This window comes from Notothenia rossii (genome assembly GCF_949606895.1).
Source record: "Notothenia rossii genome assembly, chromosome: 8".
Lineage (NCBI taxonomy): Eukaryota > Metazoa > Chordata > Actinopteri > Perciformes > Nototheniidae > Notothenia > Notothenia rossii.
In genome coordinates, this window is record NC_136906.1 from 704,670 (window position 1) to 724,581 (window position 19,912).

At 43.5% G+C, this 19,912-nt stretch overlaps 1 protein-coding gene across 1 annotated transcript in view; it reads left to right on the top strand.

The window, feature by feature from the left end:
- The first annotated feature begins 3,485 nt into the window (after nucleotides 1-3,485).
- fbxl19 (F-box and leucine rich repeat protein 19) overlaps nucleotides 3,486-19,912 on the top strand; it is a 49,099-nt gene continuing 32,672 nt past the window's right edge. The window contains 1 exon segment of the mRNA XM_079642551.1: nucleotides 3,486-4,019. The gene's annotated coding sequence lies outside the window, so the exon portion shown is untranslated.

The window sequence follows — 19,912 nt, forward strand, 5'->3', positions numbered from 1 at the left end:
ATAAGATCCTCTTTCAACACAGAACACAAAGCATTTTTAAGGCACCACATGGCCTCAAATTATCCCACATTTTTTGTTAAGCCAAAGTAACCGTAGTCCGCTTTCAGTCTTGCTTTAACCATCCGCTTGAAATCGAAACTGCATCGGTATCCAATGATTCCGCAACTTTATTCCTCCTGCTGAGGTCCATGGCCATGTTAGCCTGCCCCCACAAAAAATTCAAAAAGCTGACTTTTGCACTTTTGCTTCTGACTGTACCTACAACCCAAAATGAACATTGTCTTAGAAAAAACCACATTAAACAAAATCAACATCTGAGTGAGTAACTCAGCTTTGGCAACATTGTTTAATTTAACTTTCATGCCAATAAAGACCCTTTGAATTGAATTGAACTGAAAAAGACAAAGGAGTCGACCACATTCCGTAAAACAATGAAAAATGGTTTCCCTCTGTTCACAGAAAGGACAGGCGTCAGACACTGTAGGGTTGATCACTGAAACGCATTGACAGCTACCGCAGCGTGGAGAGCCCTCCACTGGAGGTCCCCCCCCCTCTTAGTCAGCGGAGGCTTGTAGAGCGCTCTCCACTCAGGCCTCTGAGCCTCAGTCAGGCCCAGGTGGGCTCTCCACCGGGTGTTCACTCGCTCCTGGAGTCTGCTCTGATTCAGCACCTTTGTCACCAAATAATAAAATGTTTTGTTGGACATGGTGCTAAACTTCAAATCAGTGACATTGTCCAAGTTTAACAAAAAACCCTCAGAACTGAGGTCAGGAAAACATTGATCTCTGGAAAAGAGTCATTGTCATTTGGAGACTTCAGTCCGTTACAGTGAGCAGCGATCAGCGCCAGCTCTGATTGGCTGAGCTGCTGTTTCCAGCTCTGCAGCAGGAGGCTGACCACCCGGACTGACCTGAGGCTCAGACGTGAGGCCAGGCCTGCAGCGTGGTCCAGACGGAGGCCACACACCTCCACCACCTGGCCCAGCGTGAGGGTCCTCTCCTCACAGAGTCTCTGTTGTAGAGGCCCTACTCCACACACAAACCGAGATCCACGGACCACCGGCTCTCTGAGGAGCCAGAACAGTGAGCCACAGCACTCTGGTCTCTCTTTTTTGAGTAGTCCCCACACCTTGAAGAGACCTCCATAGAAACCCGAGAGATTGTTCAGGCGTAATCCTTTTAGATCCATCAGGAACAGCGACTCAGCCAGACCCAGCCCACCACAGCGTTCCAATAAGGCCCGAGCTACGGGTCTCCAGACCAGGTCAGCAGGTCCAGTCAGGAACCTCTGGACGAACCGGAGCCTGAAAGCAGCCCCTCTGCTTGCCAGGTGAACCAGGCCATGTCCCCCCTCATCCTTTGGCAGGAACAGGATGCTCTGAGGGACCCAGTGCATGCGGTCCCAGAAGAAGTCCACCATGAGAGCCTGCACCCTGGACAGCAGGTTTACGGGTGGGTCGGTGCATGCCAGCCGGTGAGCCAGCATGGAGGAAACAAGGTTGTTTAAAATAAGGATACGCCCTTTAAAAGAAAGTTTGGGAAGGATCCACTTCTTTAACCGGCCTTCCACTTTCTCGATAAGCCCGTCCCAGTTCTTCAAACAAAACGTGTCATCACCAAGATAAACACCCAGGTACTTTACCCCTGACCTTTTCCAACCAAGACCCCCAGGTAACAACAAGCTGTCAATACCGCCCTCTCCTCCTGCTAAGGCCTCACTTTCCCCCAGTTGACTCGAGCAGATGAGATTTTGCAAAAATTGCTCACAGTTTCAGTTAAAACATTGATGTCATCTTGTTTTTGAACAAAGACCATTATGTCCTCCGCATACGCAGACAATTTAAAAACATCCCTACAGCCAGGAAAAGAGAAGCCCTGTAACTTTGACCCGGTGTAAAACGGGCTCTATGGCCAGGGAGTAGAGCATCCCGGACAAAGAGCAGGCCTGTGGGACTCCTCTCTGAGCGTCAAAAGGAGCACACAAACTACCGTTTATCTTCAGTACACTCTCAATGTCCCTGTACAAGACCTGGATCTTGGCTCTGAGACCAGAGCTGAACCCAGAAGCTTCCAGCGTCTGCCACAAGTACTGGTGTTCAACTCGGTCCAAAGCCTTTTCTTAGTCTAGAGAAATCAGACCAAGCTCACAGCCCAATGAACCGGAGAGGTCCAAAACATCTGGAATCAGAGTCACGTTGTCAGTTATCAACCTGCTAGAGAGAGAGAGAGAGAGAGAGAGAGAGAGAGAGAGAGAGAGAGAGAGAGAGAGAGAGAGTGTGTAGAAGTACACATATCTGGTACTTTAGTGTGTAAGGTCAGTGAGCATCTCCCCCCTCACACACAGTTCTTTACTTTTCACCCTCTGTCTGAAACCAGAGAGAGAGAGAAACTCCCTCTGGAGGATTGTAGCCTCTGCAGACCATTGACATGCACTAACACCTACAGAACACCAGAGGGTCCCTCTGAGAAGAACAGCAGGTGCACGGAAAGTATTGAAAAGTTATAATAGCATCAACATATAGTTAAAGAACCAAAAGTAAAAGTAGAAGTACTCAGATCTTGTACTTGAGTAAAAGTATTCAGACCTTGCACTTGAGTAAAAGTAGAAGTACTCAGGTCTTGTAGTAAAAGTAGAAGTACTCAGATCTTGTACTTGAGTAAAAGTAGAAGTACTCAGATCTTGTAGTAAAAGTAGAAGTACTCAGATCTTGTACTTGAGTAAAAGTACTCAGACCTTGTACTTGAGTAAAAGTAGAAGTACTCAGGTCTTGTACTTGAGTAAAAGTAGAAGTACTCAGGTCTTGTACTTGAGTAGAAGTACTCAGATCTTGTACTTGAGTAAAAGTAGAAGTACTCAGATTTTGTACTTGAGTAAAAGTAGAAGTACTCAGATCTTGTGCTTGAGTAAAAGTAGAAGTACTCAGATATTGTACTTGAGTAAAAGTAAAAGTACTCAGGTCTTTATATTTATATTTTACAAGATCTATTTATTTTAATATCTCTTCTAATTGTGAAAGAGTTAAATACTTGTGGAAGAATAACACGCTAAGGCCAGAAGACTGTTTCTGTAGCACATATTGGGGAAACTACAGATCCCAAGATGTTGTTAACCCAGTCTGAACATGGATAATAAAGCACATGTTGTCATAGGTGTAATGAGGTATCTTTATTTTAATGTATATCTCATAATCTGCACACGGCCAGTCAGACGAGAAGTTCAGACTTATTCAATTAGGCAGAAAGAACACTTTTTAATAACATCAGTGAAAACTACAAATCCCAAAGTTCCTTTCTGCACTCCACGCTGTGTGACGTAAGCGCGCATGCAGGGGCGGGCCGTGCGTCCACTCGCTGGCCATATTTTATTTACATTTATTTATTTATTTATTATATTTTCTCTGTCTGAAGCTGAAGTCACCTGTGTGATGTAATCACTGCGGGGGGCTTGCCGCGTCACGGGAGAACAAATCCCGCACAACACTGACCCAAATCCCGCACAACACTGACCCAAAATCCCGCACAGCTCCGCGCAGACACACAAAAGGCACGAGAACAATAGCCGCGCGCTGCTCGTTATTCACAAAAATGATTGATTTTAATGCGGGGATCTACGACTCTACTTCCTGCGGAGGGTTATAACCGTTTGGATTTAAAAACAGTGCGCTTCAGTCTCAGGGAGCCGTGTGCCCCCCTATGGTGCCCCCCGAGAGGAAGAGAGAGAACACGTTGGAGAGAGGGAGTGAGAGAGCGAGAGAGAGAGAGAGAGAGAGAGCGAGAGAGAGACTCACCCCGAAGAGAGACACTCGCACAGGGGAGACAGGAGCAGTGCTTCGCCCTTCATCATATCGATCCGCCCGGTTCAGACACACAGCCGTTGGTTAGCTTCAGAGCTAACAGGAGCTAACGCAATGCAGCCCGGGAGCTAACAGGAACACAAACTAACCGAAGCTAACGTGGCTAACTGTTGGCTAACACTATTTCTAATGAGAGACCCAGGAAGATGCGACCTGATACGAAGAGGTGGGTCTGGTTCTGTCTTTTTTAGCTTTATTAACTGGGCTGGGTTAATACAAGCGGAGAGAAATGAAAGAGGAAGCTGCTAGCATGTAAGCATGATGCTAGCTGTTAGCCTGATGCTACCTGTTAGCATCGCAACACTGGATCAAACCACGGGGGGAAGGGGAGGGAAGTGACATCTCACATATCCTGGAACCTTTAATAAACACCACACCTGTCCTGGGTATACCTGTGCAGGTATCACTGTGTTCACTGGCACTGCATTAATGTGTGTTACTGTGACGCGCTAGCTGTTAGCCGTTAGCATTGTCAGATGCGCATCTTCATTATTGTTGGTTGCTAGCTAGCTTCTGTTAGCTTCCTGATCTGATCCCTATCATAACACCTTGATGTAGACCCTCTCCTCTGGACATGCCCCGGTGTGTTAGCGGAAGGTCTGGAGCTCTCAGGGAACATGGAGAGAGGCTACAGATCGTGTAGCAGGCAGAAAGCTGCAGAGAGAGAGACAACAACAAATAACAACCCTGAGACACCATCAGACACTCTGAGGCGAGACCTCCCTGGTAGAAGGGAACAGTTAGAATACAAAATACTCACATTAAATATTATAATGAGACCATAAGAAGGGTTTATATGTAGAATTAAAGTTTCACCTAAAAGCGAGAAACTATACTATTTACACTGTTCATTTCCATTTAGTGTAATATTCCATTCCCCTCTGAAGGTGAGAACATCGTGATGTATATCTGTGTAAAGCTTCAGTTGGGTTTCTGTAGTGTATAGAGGTGTTATCTGCTGTATATGCTCAGCTGCTGTAATCCTGCTTTGAGATGTTTCAATGCTAGTATTGTTTCTTTCTACTCTTTCATTTCGACCTATCTGAAAGCCTTGTTCTGTTGTTGAAGTCGCAGCAACGCTAACTTTTCCCAATGTGGGATCAATAAAGTATCTCTTATCTGAAACACTAATTACAAGTTCATTAAAGAGTGCAACACATGTTTTCTAACAGATATGAACTCTCATCAGGACAAATGACCAGTGTGTGATAACTCTGCTGTCATTTCAACTAAACACAGAGGGGACACATGTCTCTTCTACATCAACACGTGTCCCCTCTTTTCACGTCTCTTCTACATCAACACGTGTCCCCTCTTCTTCATGTCTCTTCTACATCAACACGTGTCCCCTCTTCTTCACGTCTCTTCTACATCAACATGTGTCCCCTCTCCTTCATGTCTCTTCTACATCAACATGTGTCCCCTCTTCTCCATGTCTCTTCTACATCAACATGTGTCCCCTCTTCTCCATGTCTCTTCTAATTCAACATGTGTCCCCTCTCCTTCATGTCTCTTCTACATCAACATGTGTCCCCTCTTCTCCATGTCTCTTCTACATCAACATGTGTCCCCTCTTCTTCATGTCTCTTCTACATCAACATCTGTCCCCTCTTCCTCATGTCTCTTCTACATCAACATGTGTCCCCTCTTCTTCACGTCTCTTCTACATCAACATGTGTCCTCTCTTCTACATCAACATGTGTCCCCTCTTCTTCATGTCTCTTCTACATCAACATGTGTCCCCTCTTCTTCATGTCTCTTCTACATCAACATGTGTCCCCTCTTCTCCATGTCTCTTCTACATCAACATGTGTCCCCTCTTCTTCATGTCTCTTCTACATCAACATGTGTCCCTCTTCTTCATGTCTCTTCTACATCAACATGTGTCGCCTCTTCTTCACGTCTCTTCTTCATCAACATGTGTCCCCTCTTCTTCATGTCTCTTCTACATCAACATGTGTCCCCTCTTCTTCACATCTCTTCTTCATCAACATGTGTCCCCTCTTCTTCATGTCTCTTCTACATCAACATGTGTCCCCTCTTCTCCATGTCTCTTCTACATCAACATGTGTCCCCTCTTCTTCATGTCTCTTCTACATCAACATGTGTCCCTCTTCTTCATGTCTCTTCTACATCAACATGTGTCCCCTCTTCTTCACGTCTCTTCTTCATCAACATGTGTCCCCTCTTCTTCATGTCTCTTCTTCATCAACATGTGTCCCCTCTTCTTCATGTCTCTTCTTCATCAACATGTGTCCCCTCTTCTTCATGTCTCTTCTACATCAACATGTGTCCCCTCTTCTCCATGTCTCTTCTACATCAACATGTGTCCCCTCTTCTTCATGTCTCTTCTACATCAACATGTGTCCCTCTTCTTCATGTCTCTTCTACATCAACATGTGTCCCCTCTTCTTCACGTCTCTTCTTCATCAACATGTGTCCCCTCTTCTTCATGTCTCTTCTACATCAACATGTGTCCCCTCTTCTTCACGTCTCTTCTACATCAACATGTGTCCCCTCTTCTTCATGTCTCTTCTACATCAACATGTGTCCTCTCTCCTTCATGTCTCTTCTACATCAACATGTGTCCCCTCTTCTTCACGTCTCTTCTTCATCAACATGTGTCCCCTCTCCTTCATGTCTCTTCTACATCAACATGTGTCCCCTCTTCACGTCTCTTCTACATCAACATGTGTCCCCTCTTCTTCATGTCTCTTCTACATCAACATGTGTCCCCTCTTCTTCATGTCTCTTCTACATCAACATGTGTCCCCTCTTCTTCATGTCTCTTCTACATCAACATGTGTCCCCTCTTCTTCATGTCTCTTCTACATCAACATGTGTCCCCTCTTCTTCATGTCTCTTCTACATCAACATGTGTCCCCTCTTCTTCATGTCTCTTCTACATCAACATGTGTCCCCTCTTCTTCATGTCTCTTCTACATCAACATGTGTCCCCTCTTCTTCACGTCTCTTCTACATCAACATGTGTCCCCTCTTCTTCATGTCTCTTCTACATCAACATGTGTCCCCTCTTCTTCACGTCTCTTCTACATCAACATGTGTCCCCTCTTCTTCATGTCTCTTCTACATCAACATGTGTCCCCTCTTTTCATGTCTCTTCTACATCAACATGTGTCCCCTCTTCTCCATGTCTCTTCTACATCAACATGTGTCCCCTCTTCTTCACGTCTCTTCTACATCAACATGTGTCCCCTCTTCTTCATGTCTCTTCTACATCAACATGTGTCCCCTCTTTTGATGTCTCTTCTACATCAACATGTGTCCCCTCTTCTTCATGTCTCTTCTACATCAACATGTGTCCCCTCTTCTCCATGTCTCTTCTACATGAACATGTCTCCCCTCTTCCTCATGTCTCTTCTACATCAACATGTGTCCCCTCTTCTTCATGTCTCTTCTACATCAACATGTGTCCCCTCTTCTCCATGTCTCTTCTACATCAACATGTGTCCCCTCTTCTCCATGTCTCTTCTACATCAACATGTGTCCCCTCTTCTTCATGTCTCTTCTACATCAACATGTGTCCCCTCTTCTCCATGTCTCTTCTACATCAACATGTGTCCCCTCTTCTTCATGTCTCTTCTACATCAACATGTGTCCCCTCTTCTCCATGTCTCTTCTACATGAACATGTCTCCCCTCTTCCTCATGTCTCTTCTACATCAACATGTGTCCCCTCTTCTCCATGTCTCTTCTACATGAACATGTCTCCCCTCTTCCTCATGTCTCTTCTACATCAACATGTGTCCCCTCTTCCTCATGTCTCTTCTACATCAACATGTGTCCCCTCTTCTCCATGTCTCTTCTACATCAACATGTGTCCCCTCTTCTTCATGTCTCTTCTACATCAACATGTGTCCCCTCTTCTCCATGTCTCTTCTACATCAACATGTGTCCCCTCTTCTTCATGTCTCTTCTACATCAACATGTGTCCCCTCTTCTCCATGTCTCTTCTACATGAACATGTCTCCCCTCTTCCTCATGTCTCTTCTACATCAACATGTGTCCCCTCTTCTCCATGTCTCTTCTACATGAACATGTGTCCCCTCTTCCTCATGTCTCTTCTACATCAACATGTGTCCCCTCTTCTTCATGTCTCTTCTACATCAACATGTGTCCCCTCTTCCTCATGTCTCTTCTACATCAACATGTGTCCCCTCTGTGTAAAGAGACTCTGAAAGTTTCAGGTCCTGATCCATTTATATAAAAACCTTTCAAAATATTCTTATCAAAATCTGTGTTAATGTCAAAGATCATGTTGTTGTTGTTGTTGTTGTTGTTGTTGTTGTTGTTGTTGTTGTTCTGATTGCTCGTTAGTGTTGACTACATCTCAGATCACCATGTGAAGCTCCAGAAAGCAGATTGAAATGTGTGGGATATTTAAAAAGCTTTATATAAACTGATCCATGAATCTATAACCCAGTGGCCCGTTCTGAAAGCTGATCAGCTTCATCAACGTCTCTGTCGGTCTTTAAGTGACACGTGTGTCGTCACAAAATGTATAAAAACTAGCGCTGTGAAGTTAACGTGTTAATAACACGTTAATAACACGTTAACTTCACAGCACATTTATTTTAGCGCCACTAATTATTTGAACGTGCGATTAACGCATGTGTATTTGTCCTCAGCCCACCCCGTAGTTTCAGAGCCCAAAGGCTTGACGTTGTTGTTGTTATTGTTGTTTGGATGGTGGGAGCTTCTAGCGAGAGATATAACAGCGAGCCAAGCACCCAGCTGATGCTGACAGCCCCGCTCCTGCCGTTCGCCTAAGGCAGACCACGCTTGAAAGTTTGCCGGGGAGACGCGTGGACAACAACAGCGATAGCTAAATGGGGGCTGCAGCTTAACGCTGTGGAGGACGAGGGGCTGCGTTAGATCGTTGGGATCGTATCCAACGTGTCGACTGCACGTCACAGCGCATTGTTGTGACCCACAGTGGGAACTTCAGTCTCATGCTTTGTCTGTTATGAAGACAGAGGAGAAAACATGTGCGATTAACTATTTGAATCGACTGACAGCCATAATAAAAACATGCATTAATGATGGAGAAAAAACCCAAATCCTCACGAAACAGTTTTTGAACCAGGGATAGATGAAGTATATGATCGAACTCACGCTGAGCCTGTTCCCCTTCGGACTTGATATCCTTTAAAGCCTGTATTCAAACCGTGACCACACGTGTAAGCCAGACGCAGGGAAAGCACTACGGTATGACGGAGCGTCCACACAGCAGCGTGCGTTGGCGGTGGGCTTGTCTGAAGCTTTGGGGAGTCAACGCGAGCAACGTGACCAACAACCAATCACATGAATCTCCCGCCCCCGACATACAAAGCTAAATGCTAGCATTCCATGCTAGCTATATATACTGTCTATGCCTGCTAGCTGTCCATTCAATGTTTAAACGAGGTACACTGGATATAAACTCCCCAAACAGGCGAAAACCTACCAGATTCACCCACTGTCTCTGCCCCCTCCCTCCATGCCTGGCTCCTCCGGTTTGTATCCCGGTAGGTGAACAGGGACTGATCATACAGCACCGGGTGGTTCACTACTCGCAGCATACACGCGCTTTGATTGGCTAGCAGTTATACTGGCAGATTTTCATAAACGGGATTTGATTGGCTGACGCTTCCGTCGACGCGAGCAACGTGTAGCTACGCTCTCCACAATGCAGTTCGGCGAAGCGTGACGTCACCCCATTCAAAGTGAATGGGCAGAAGCGTTGAAGCTTCAAGCATGCCGCTGTGTTAAGTGGAGCTGCAGAGATGATTCTAACCCTTGTCTGGGGCAGATCCTCCTAAATCATTTGAATGTGTTTTCAATGATGAGATCAATCTAATTCTCCTAGCCTCACGCCTGGGACCGTTACTTGATATATATTCACTGTAGTGCCTTCTGGCTATTTATACCTCTAAGTGTGTAAATACGTGTCTTTGCACGAGTGTGTGTGTATATATGTGTCTGCACGAGTGTGTGTTTATGCACGTGTGTGTGTGTGTGTGTGTGTGTGTGTGTGTGTGTGTGTGTGTGTGTGTGTGTGTGTGTGTGTGTGTGTGTGTGTGTGTGTGTGTGTGTGTGTGTGTGTGTGTGTGTGTGTGTGTGTGTGTGTGTGTGTGTGTGTGTGTGTGTGTGTGTGTGTGCCCGAGTGTGTGTGTGCCCGAGTGTGTGTGTGTGTGTGTGTGTGTGTGTGTGCCCGAGTGTGTGTGTGTGTGTGTGTGTGTATTAGGGCTGCACGATTTTGGGGGAAAATCTAATTGCGATTTTTCTGACAAATATTGTGACTCGATTTGCGATATTTGTTTTTAAGCAACCCAACGTAAGTTTATTGTAAAATGCGGTGATATCTCCGGCTAGGAAGGTCGCATCAACATGCTCCTGTCTCTAGCACCCCGCAGCCCGAGCTACGAGTGAAAGAACTCAACTTACATGAAACTTCTGTTGGGTTGCTTTAAAGTCAAGCTTCAGTTTAAGATTCACCCTGTAATAGAAACATGTGATGGAGCATTACTAACCTGACTCAGGTGGTTCACCAAACCATCTAGGAGAGCTCCATTGGAAGACCTTTGGAAAGGGCGGGCACTTTCAAAGATACTTGGCAGGTGATCAATCTATCAATGTTTATTTATATAGCCCAATATCACAAATGTTACATTTGTCTCAGTGGACTTCACAGTTTGTACAGAATATCAGTATGACAATACGACACCCTCTGTCCTTAGACCCTCACATTGTACAAGGAAACACTTCCAGAGAAACCCCACAGTTTAAAGGGGAACATGGGAGAAACCTCAGGGAGAGCAACAGAGGAGGGATCCCTCTCCCAGGACGGACAGACGTGCAATAGATGCCGTGTGTAAATTGAAAAGATAATACATTTGCAACATCGGTAGTCCAAATGTTTGGAAATGCATGTGTGTATAATAGGAAGATGAATCCATGAGGATATCCATCCAGGACTTATGATCCAGGACCACAGCCACGACTCAAGATCCAGGACTCGCAATCCATGACACAGGACCGCAGGATCATCCATGACTCCGGATCCCGGCGTATATAGACACCAAAAAGAAAGACCTTTGGGGAAGCTGGCTTAATCGGAACATGAGAGTACACAGGTATAGACAGAGAGAAGGAAGAAGTAAGATGTCCCCCGACAAACTAAGCCTATATCAGCAAAACTAGGGGCTGAATCTAATCAGCCCTAACTATAAGCTTTATCAAAAAGGAAGGTCTTAAGCGCACTCTTAAAAACGGATAGGGTGTCTGCCGTCCGAACACAAACTGGAAGCTGATTCCACAAAAGTGGAGCTTGATAAGAAAAGGCTCTGGCTCCCTTTGTACTTTTAGAGACTCTAGGAACAACCAACAACCCTGCATTCTTGGAACGCAATGCCCTAGTAGGACAATAGGGTATAATGAGTTCTTTAAGGTAAGATGGCGTCTGCCCATTAAGGGCTTTGTAGGCGAGAAGAAGAATTTTAAATTCTATCCTGTGTTCTATAGGGAGCCAGTGTAAGGCAGCCAGAACAGGAGTAATGTGGTCCCTTTTCCTAACTCTGGTTAGTGCACGAGCTGCAGCATTTTGAATCAACTGAAGCGACTTGACTGACTTCTTGGTACACCCTGATAATAAGGAGTTACAATAATCCAGCCTTGAAGTAACAAATGCATGGACTAGTTTCTCTGCATCGTTTTGAGGCAAGATATGCCTGATTTTTGCAATGTTACGTAGATGGAAGTAGGCGGTCCTTGAAATTGATTTTATGTGGGCGTTGAAGGATAAATCCTGATCAAATATAACACCAAGATTCCTTACAGTCTCACTGGAGGCCAAATTAATGCCATCCATAGTTAATATATCTTTAGATAATTTGTTTCGTAGATTCTTCGGGCCAAGTACAATAACTTCAGTTTTGGTCGTGTTTAACATCAAAAAATTTAAGGTCATCCACGTTTTTAAGTCCTTGAGGCAGTCTTGAATTTTATTTAGATGATTAATTTCATCAGGCTTGATTGATAAATATAGTTGAGTATCATCCGCATAACAATGAAAGTTTACAGAATGATTCCTTATAATATTGCCTAACGGAAGCATATATAGTGTGAACAAAATAGGTCCGAGCACTGAGCCCTGTGGCACTCCATGGCTAACTTTGGTTTGCGTGGAAGATTCATCGTTGACACGTACAAACTGAGAGCGTTCAGATAGATAGGACCTAAACCAGCCTAAAGCAGTTCCCTGTATGCCAACTAAGTGCTCTAGTCTTTGCAATAGGATATCATGGTCGATAGTATCAAATGCAGCACTAAGATCGAGCAAGACAAGAATAGAGACAAGTCCCTTGTCAGAGGCTATTAGAATGTAATTTGTGACTTTAACCAGAGCTGTGTCTGTGCTATGTTGTGTTCTAAAGCCAGACTGAACATCTTCAAATAAATCATAGTTTTTTAAGTAATCACACAGCTGTTTTGCGACTGCTTTCTCAAGAATCTTTGAGAGGAACGGAAGATTAGAAATAGGTCTATAGTTGGCTAAAACCTCTGGATCGAGGTTGTGCTTTTTAAGAAGCGGTTTTATCACTGCTACTTTGAATGATTGTGGAACATAGCCTGATAATAAAGACATATTCATAATATTTAATAAAGAAGTGCTAATTAATGGAAATAACTTTAAAAAAATCCCGATCCCCGATTTTTTTTCTCCCGATTCCGATCTTTTGAAAATCACGTGATCGGCTCCGATCCCCGATCACGTGATTGGATCGGGACATCTCTAGTAGCCTTTGTTACTTTGGTCCCATCTCTCTGCAGGTCATTGACTAGGTCCCCCCGTGTGGTTCTGGGATCTTTGCTCACCGTTCTTGTTTCTCATTTTGACCCCACGGGGTGAGGTCTTGCGTGGAGCCCCAGATGGAGGGAGATTATCAGTGGTCTTGTATGTCTTCCATTTTCTAATAATTGCTCCCACAGTTGATTTCTTCACACCAAGCTGCTTACCTATTGCAGATTCAGTCTTCCCAGCCTGGTGCAGGTCTACCATTTAGTTTCTGGTGTCCTTTGACAGCTCTTTGGTCTTGGCCATAGTGGAGTTTGGAGTGTGACTGTTTGAGGTTGTGGACAGGTGTCTTTTATTCTGATAACGAGTTCAAACAGGTGCCATTAATACAGTTAACAAGTGGAGGACAGAGGAGGCTCTTAAAGAAGAAGTTACAGGTCTGTGAGAGACAGACATCTTGTTTGTTTGTAGGTGACCAAATACTTATTTTACACCATAATTTGCAAATAAATTCTTTAAAAATCAGACAATGTGATTTACTGGATTCTTTCCCCCCATTCTGTCTCTCACAGTTGAGGTATACCTAGGATGAACATTACAGGCCTCTCTCATCTTTTTAAGTGGGAGAACTTGCACAATTGGTGGCTGACTAAATACTTTTTGCCCCACTGTATGTGTCTATGTATGAGTGTGTGTGTATAATATATACGTGTGTGTGTATATAATATATATATATATATATATATATATATGTGTTGTTACGATACGTTATTCTCCCAAATGGTGCACCCGTCGTAACAACACAGGATTAGACGATGCTGTTAGCTTCTTTGTGTCTCTTCCTCTTTAATGCACATATTCATATACAGATGTAGCACTCCAGATAGGAATCACATGGGTGTGTCCCAGTCAAAAGCCCAGCGGACCCCAGTGGCTGGGGGTGTTGCCAAATTGCTAGAGGGCGTTGCCAAATTTCCCCATTTGTTCAATGACAGGATTTAACCATGAGATGGCGCTTCATTCACAAATACACAAAGACAACTGGGTGTTGTAGAACTTAGTCTGTTTGCAATGTTTGCAGCTCTGCAGTTGTGTTTGCTGAATACTGTAGCATTTCATCACTTATTTGTTATGGTTTTCACAGGCTACTATAACGAAAAAACATCAATATTATAGATCAAATAAAGTATATAGTTTGCTTTATATATTATTTGTAATATTGTTGGGGTGTTTTTACACAGTACAGTAGATTGAAGTAAATCAATGTATACATTAAGATAAGAGAAGATGGACCTTTATTAATCCCTGTGGGGAAATTCAGTATTTCAAACAGCAACAGGGTGAGAGTGAAAAACAGGAGCACAGATTCACACAGATTAATACAATCCAAAATAAGATGAGCGATACAAATAAAAATAATGAGAAACTATGAAATAAGAAATGAATAAAACTAAAATATAATTATCGTATCATATATTATAATGTATTGTATTATTAAGTAATATCATACATTAACCCCATTATAGCAGATGCCACATTGAATGGATGAACACATCTATGCATCAATAATTACAACAGAGTATTTCTAAATACAAGTTTAAAAATACAATATGTATTTAATATTGATAACATAATACTTTTCAGGGTTAGGTCCGGTCTGACAGCGCTTAGCTCTGCTGAAGATCACTGCTCTAAACAAAGTCAAAAATCCTACATCCAAACGGAATAAATATAATTAATTATTGTTAATACGTTAAGTCTTGTTCATTGTTTTTCACTTTTATTAAATGTTTGATATTTCCGGCACAGACCCTTTCATACCGGCAATGCGCGATAGAAACAACAGAAAGTGCGACAGTTGAAAGAGCCTGTGACAGCATCCCAACAGCTGTTGTGCAATGAAATATTGGGCTACCAGTCATCTCGAACCGTCAGTTTAAAAAAGAAGGTGCGATACCGTTCCGATAAATATCAATAATTTCGAACATTGCGGGGAAATTCCTTCGACTCATCTTGAAGTTTTGGCAAATTGGGGGAAGCCGGAAGTGACGTCAATGCGGGAACGCTTCACTGTGCGGGAGCTGTGGAATGTGAGCATCCCCCTTGGGAGACTTACTCCACACATTCCGATGGCCAATTAGCTTTAAACAAAGAGTTTGCAACATGGGGGGTGGGGGCTTCTCAAAAGAGCAAATGCAGATATAATTCACTCTCTCGACTCGCTGGTATCTCGAGCTGAGCGCTCATTGGTGGTTTGTACCCCGTGCTGCTGATGAAACTCTCCATTGGCTCGGCAAAAGTTTGTTGTTGCTTGGTGTCAGTTTTACGTCGCCACTTCCATTCACATTTTTCATCATTGTTCCACAATGTTTATCATGAAATTAATATCCATATATTTTATACTATACTACCTGCCAACCCAACCGATTTGGGCGCTAGTCTACCGCTTTTGACATGTTTTTCTACCGCCTACCGACTCAGCTGGCTTTCCCTACCGATTTTCAATCTTCCCAAACTATAACAAATAAAAATGACACTCCATAGACACTGGACTCCACTTTTGGTGGACACCGTTTGCAGCGTGATCGCATCATACAAACAGTCATCTGTGTTTCTGAAAGAGAAACAACGTGCAGACCGGGGGTAACGCTGCGGGAAAGGCAGCGTTACCCCCGACGAGGCATTTGAGTCCTTCAGGATTTCCCCGTTAATATCAGTGTCTCGAAAACACATGTTGTTGACTGAGAGACATCCAGTGTTTGGTCTTTTCCGGAAGCATCCTTCACCTACAGTGTCTCAACTGAAAGAGGACCACAAACACACACAACATATGAAACCATTTTGAGATTTGGGGATATTTATCTCCCATTCTTTCACTTTTTCTGACATTTTCAACCCCAAACATGTCGTTGATGTGTTTAGTGAACTACAGCAATCTGAAAGCCTGTACATTATTTATATCACACGTTATCAGTAGAGACATGCAGGAAATGACTTTTTGAAAGCAGTATTTTCTGATGTATGGCGCAACACAAAGATATTTCGCTCTGTGCAAACCTTTGACTCTAATATGTCATCAACATGAAACAAGAATATGAACCTGGCTTTATCCAATGTTCACACAAGAGTTCTACATCCTGACCTTCATCTACACTGTCTCAGCTGAAAGAGGAAACACATTACAAATATAATAACACGAGGAGACTTTGGGATATTTATCTCCCATTCTTTTACTTTTCGGACATTTTACAGACATGTCGTTGATGTCACTGTTTACCAAACTACCACTTTTTCTGAAAAATGCATAAAATGATGTTAAATACATGTTTATACATGTAATTACTGGGGTTCCATTTCTTCTGATTACCTCATTTGGGCGTGCACATTTGCCACGCCCAAACCTACCTCTTTTGGATTTGGAAAGGTTGGCATGTATGCTATACTTGCACTGCTTACCGTTTTCATACTTTATATATCTTAGCATATTCATACACACTGTTCATACTGCTCTCAGGCTGCTGTGTGTATCTAGTGTATTCATACACACTGTTCATACTGCTCTCAGGCTGCTGTGTGTATCTAGTGTATTCATACACACTGTTCATACTGCTCTCAGGCTGCTGTGTGTATCTAGTGTATTCATACACACTGTTCATACTGCTCACAGGCTGCTGTGTGTATCTAGTGTATTCATACACACTGTTCATACTGCTCACAGGCTGCTGTGTGTATCTAGTGTATTCATACACACTGTTCATACTGCTCTCAGGCTGCTGTGTGTATCTAGTGTATTCATACACACTGTTCATACTGCTCTCAGGCTGCTGTGTGTATCTAGTGTATTCATACACACTGTTCATACTGCTCTCAGGCTGCTGTGTGTATCTAGTGTATTCATACACACTGTTCATACTGCTCTCAGGCTGCTGTGTGTATCTAGTGTATTCATACACACTGTTCATACTGCTCACAGGCTGCTGTGTGTATCTAGTGTATTCATACACACTGTTCATACTGCTCTCAGGCTGCTGTGTGTATCTAGTGTATTCATACACACTGTTCATACTGCTCTCAGGCTGCTGTGTGTATCTAGTGTATTCATACACACTGTTCATACTGCTCTCAGGCTGCTGTGTGTATCTAGTGTATTCATACACACTGTTCATACTGCTCACAGTCTGCTGTGTGTATCTAGTGTATTCATACACACTGTTCATACTGCTCTCAGGCTGCTGTGTGTATCTAGTGTATTCATACACACTGTTCATACTGCTCTCAGGCTGCTGTGTGTATCTAGTGTATTCATACACACTGTTCATACTGCTCACAGGCTGCTGTGTGTATCTAGTGTATTCATACACACTGTTCATACTGCTCACAGGCTGCTGTGTGTATCTAGTGTATTCATACACACTGTTCATACTGCTCACAGGCTGCTGTGTGTATCTAGTGTATTCATACACACTGTTCATACTGCTCACAGGCTGCTGTGTGTATCTAGTGTATTCATACACACTGTTCATACTGCTCTCAGGCTGCTGTGTGTATCTAGTGTATTCATACACACTGTTCATACTGCTCACAGGCTGCTGTGTGTATCTAGTGTATTCATACACACTGTTCATACTGCTCACAGGCTGCTGTGTGTATCTAGTGTATTCATACACACTGTTCATACTGCTCACAGGCTGCTGTGTGTATCTAGTGTATTCATACACACTGTTCATACTGCTCTCAGGCTGCTGTGTGTATCTAGTGTATTCATACACACTGTTCATACTGCTCTCAGGCTGCTGTGTGTATCTAGTGTATTCATACACACTGTTCATACTGCTCACAGTCTGCTGTGTGTATCTAGTGTATTCATACACACTGTTCATACTGCTCACAGGCTGCTGTGTGTATCTAGTGTATTCATACACACTGTTCATACTGCTCACAGGCTGTTGTGTGTATCTAGTGTATTCATACACACTGTTCATACTGCTCTCAGGCTGCTGTGTGTATCTAGTGTATTCATACACACTGTTCATACTGCTCACAGGCTGCTGTGTGTATCTAGTGTATTCATACACACTGTTCATACTGCTCACAGGCTGTTGTGTGTATCTAGTGTATTCATACACACTGTTCATACTGCTCTCAGGCTGCTGTGTGTATCTAGTGTATTCATACACACTGTTCATACTGCTCTCAGGCTGCTGTGTGTATCTAGTGTATTCCTACACACTGTTCATACTGCTCACAGGCTGCTGTGTGTATCTAGTGTATTCATACACACTGTTCATACTGCTCTCAGGCTGCTGTGTGTATCTAGTGTATTCATACACACTGTTCATACTGCTCACAGGCTGCTGTGTGTATCTAGTGTATTCATACACACTGTTCATACTGCTCTCAGGCTGCTGTGTGTATCTAGTGTATTCATACACACTGTTCATACTGCTCACAGGCTGCTGTGTGTATCTAGTGTATTCATACACACTGTTCATACTGCTCACAGGCTGCTGTGTGTATCTAGTGTATTCATACACACTGTTCATACTGCTCACAGGCTGCTGTGTGTATCTAGTGTATTCATACACACTGTTCATACTGCTCTCAGGCTGCTGTGTGTATCTAGTGTATTCATACACACTGTTCATACTGCTCTCAGGCTGCTGTGTGTATCTAGTGTATTCATACACACTGTTCATACTGCTCACAGTCTGCTGTGTGTATCTAGTGTATTCATACACACTGTTCATACTGCTCACAGGCTGCTGTGTGTATCTAGTGTATTCATACACACTGTTCATACTGCTCACAGGCTGTTGTGTGTATCTAGTGTATTCATACACACTGTTCATACTGCTCTCAGGCTGCTGTGTGTATCTAGTGTATTCATACACACTGTTCATACTGCTCACAGGCTGCTGTGTGTATCTAGTGTATTCATACACACTGTTCATACTGCTCACAGGCTGCTGTGTGTATCTAGTGTATTCATACACACTGTTCATACTGCTCACAGGCTGTTGTGTGTATCTAGTGTATTCATACACACTGTTCATACTGCTCTCAGGCTGCTGTGTGTATCTAGTGTATTCATACACACTGTTCATACTGCTCTCAGGCTGCTGTGTGTATCTAGTGTATTCATACACACTGTTCATACTGCTCACAGGCTGTTGTGTGTATCTAGTGTATTCATACACACTGTTCATACTGCTCTCAGGCTGCTGTGTGTATCTAGTGTATTCATACACACTGTTCATACTGCTCTCAGGCTGCTGTGTGTATCTAGTGTATTCCTACACACTGTTCATACTGCTCTCAGGCTGCTGTGTGTATCTAGTGTATTCATACACACTGTTCATACTGCTCTCAGGCTGCTGTGTGTATCTAGTGTATTCATACACACTGTTCATACTGCTCACAGGCTGCTGTGTGTATCTAGTGTATTCATACACACTGTTCATACTGCTCACAGGCTGCTGTGTGTATCTAGTGTATTCATACACACTGTTCATACTGCTCACAGGCTGCTGTGTGTATCTAGTGTATTCATACACACTGTTCATACTGCTCTCAGGCTGCTGTGTGTATCTAGTGTATTCATACACACTGTTCATACTGCTCACAGGCTGCTGTGTGTATCTAGTGTATTCATACACACTGTTCATACTGCTCACAGGCTGCTGTGTGTATCTAGTGTATTCATACACACTGTTCATACTGCTCACAGGCTGCTGTGTGTATCTAGTGTATTCATACACACTGTTCATACTGCTCACAGGCTGCTGTGTGTATCTAGTGTATTCATACACACTGTTCATACTGCTCTCAGGCTGCTGTGTGTATCTAGTGTATTCATACACACTGTTCATACTGCTCTCAGGCTGCTGTGTGTATCTAGTGTATTCATACACACTGTTCATACTGCTCACAGTCTGCTGTGTGTATCTAGTGTATTCATACACACTGTTCATACTGCTCACAGGCTGCTGTGTGTATCTAGTGTATTCATACACACTGTTCATACTGCTCACAGGCTGTTGTGTGTATCTAGTGTATTCATACACACTGTTCATACTGCTCTCAGGCTGCTGTGTGTATCTAGTGTATTCATACACACTGTTCATACTGCTCACAGGCTGCTGTGTGTATCTAGTGTATTCATACACACTGTTCATACTGCTCTCAGGCTGCTGTGTGTATCTAGTGTATTCATACACACTGTTCATACTGCTCTCAGGCTGCTGTGTGTATCTAGTGTATTCA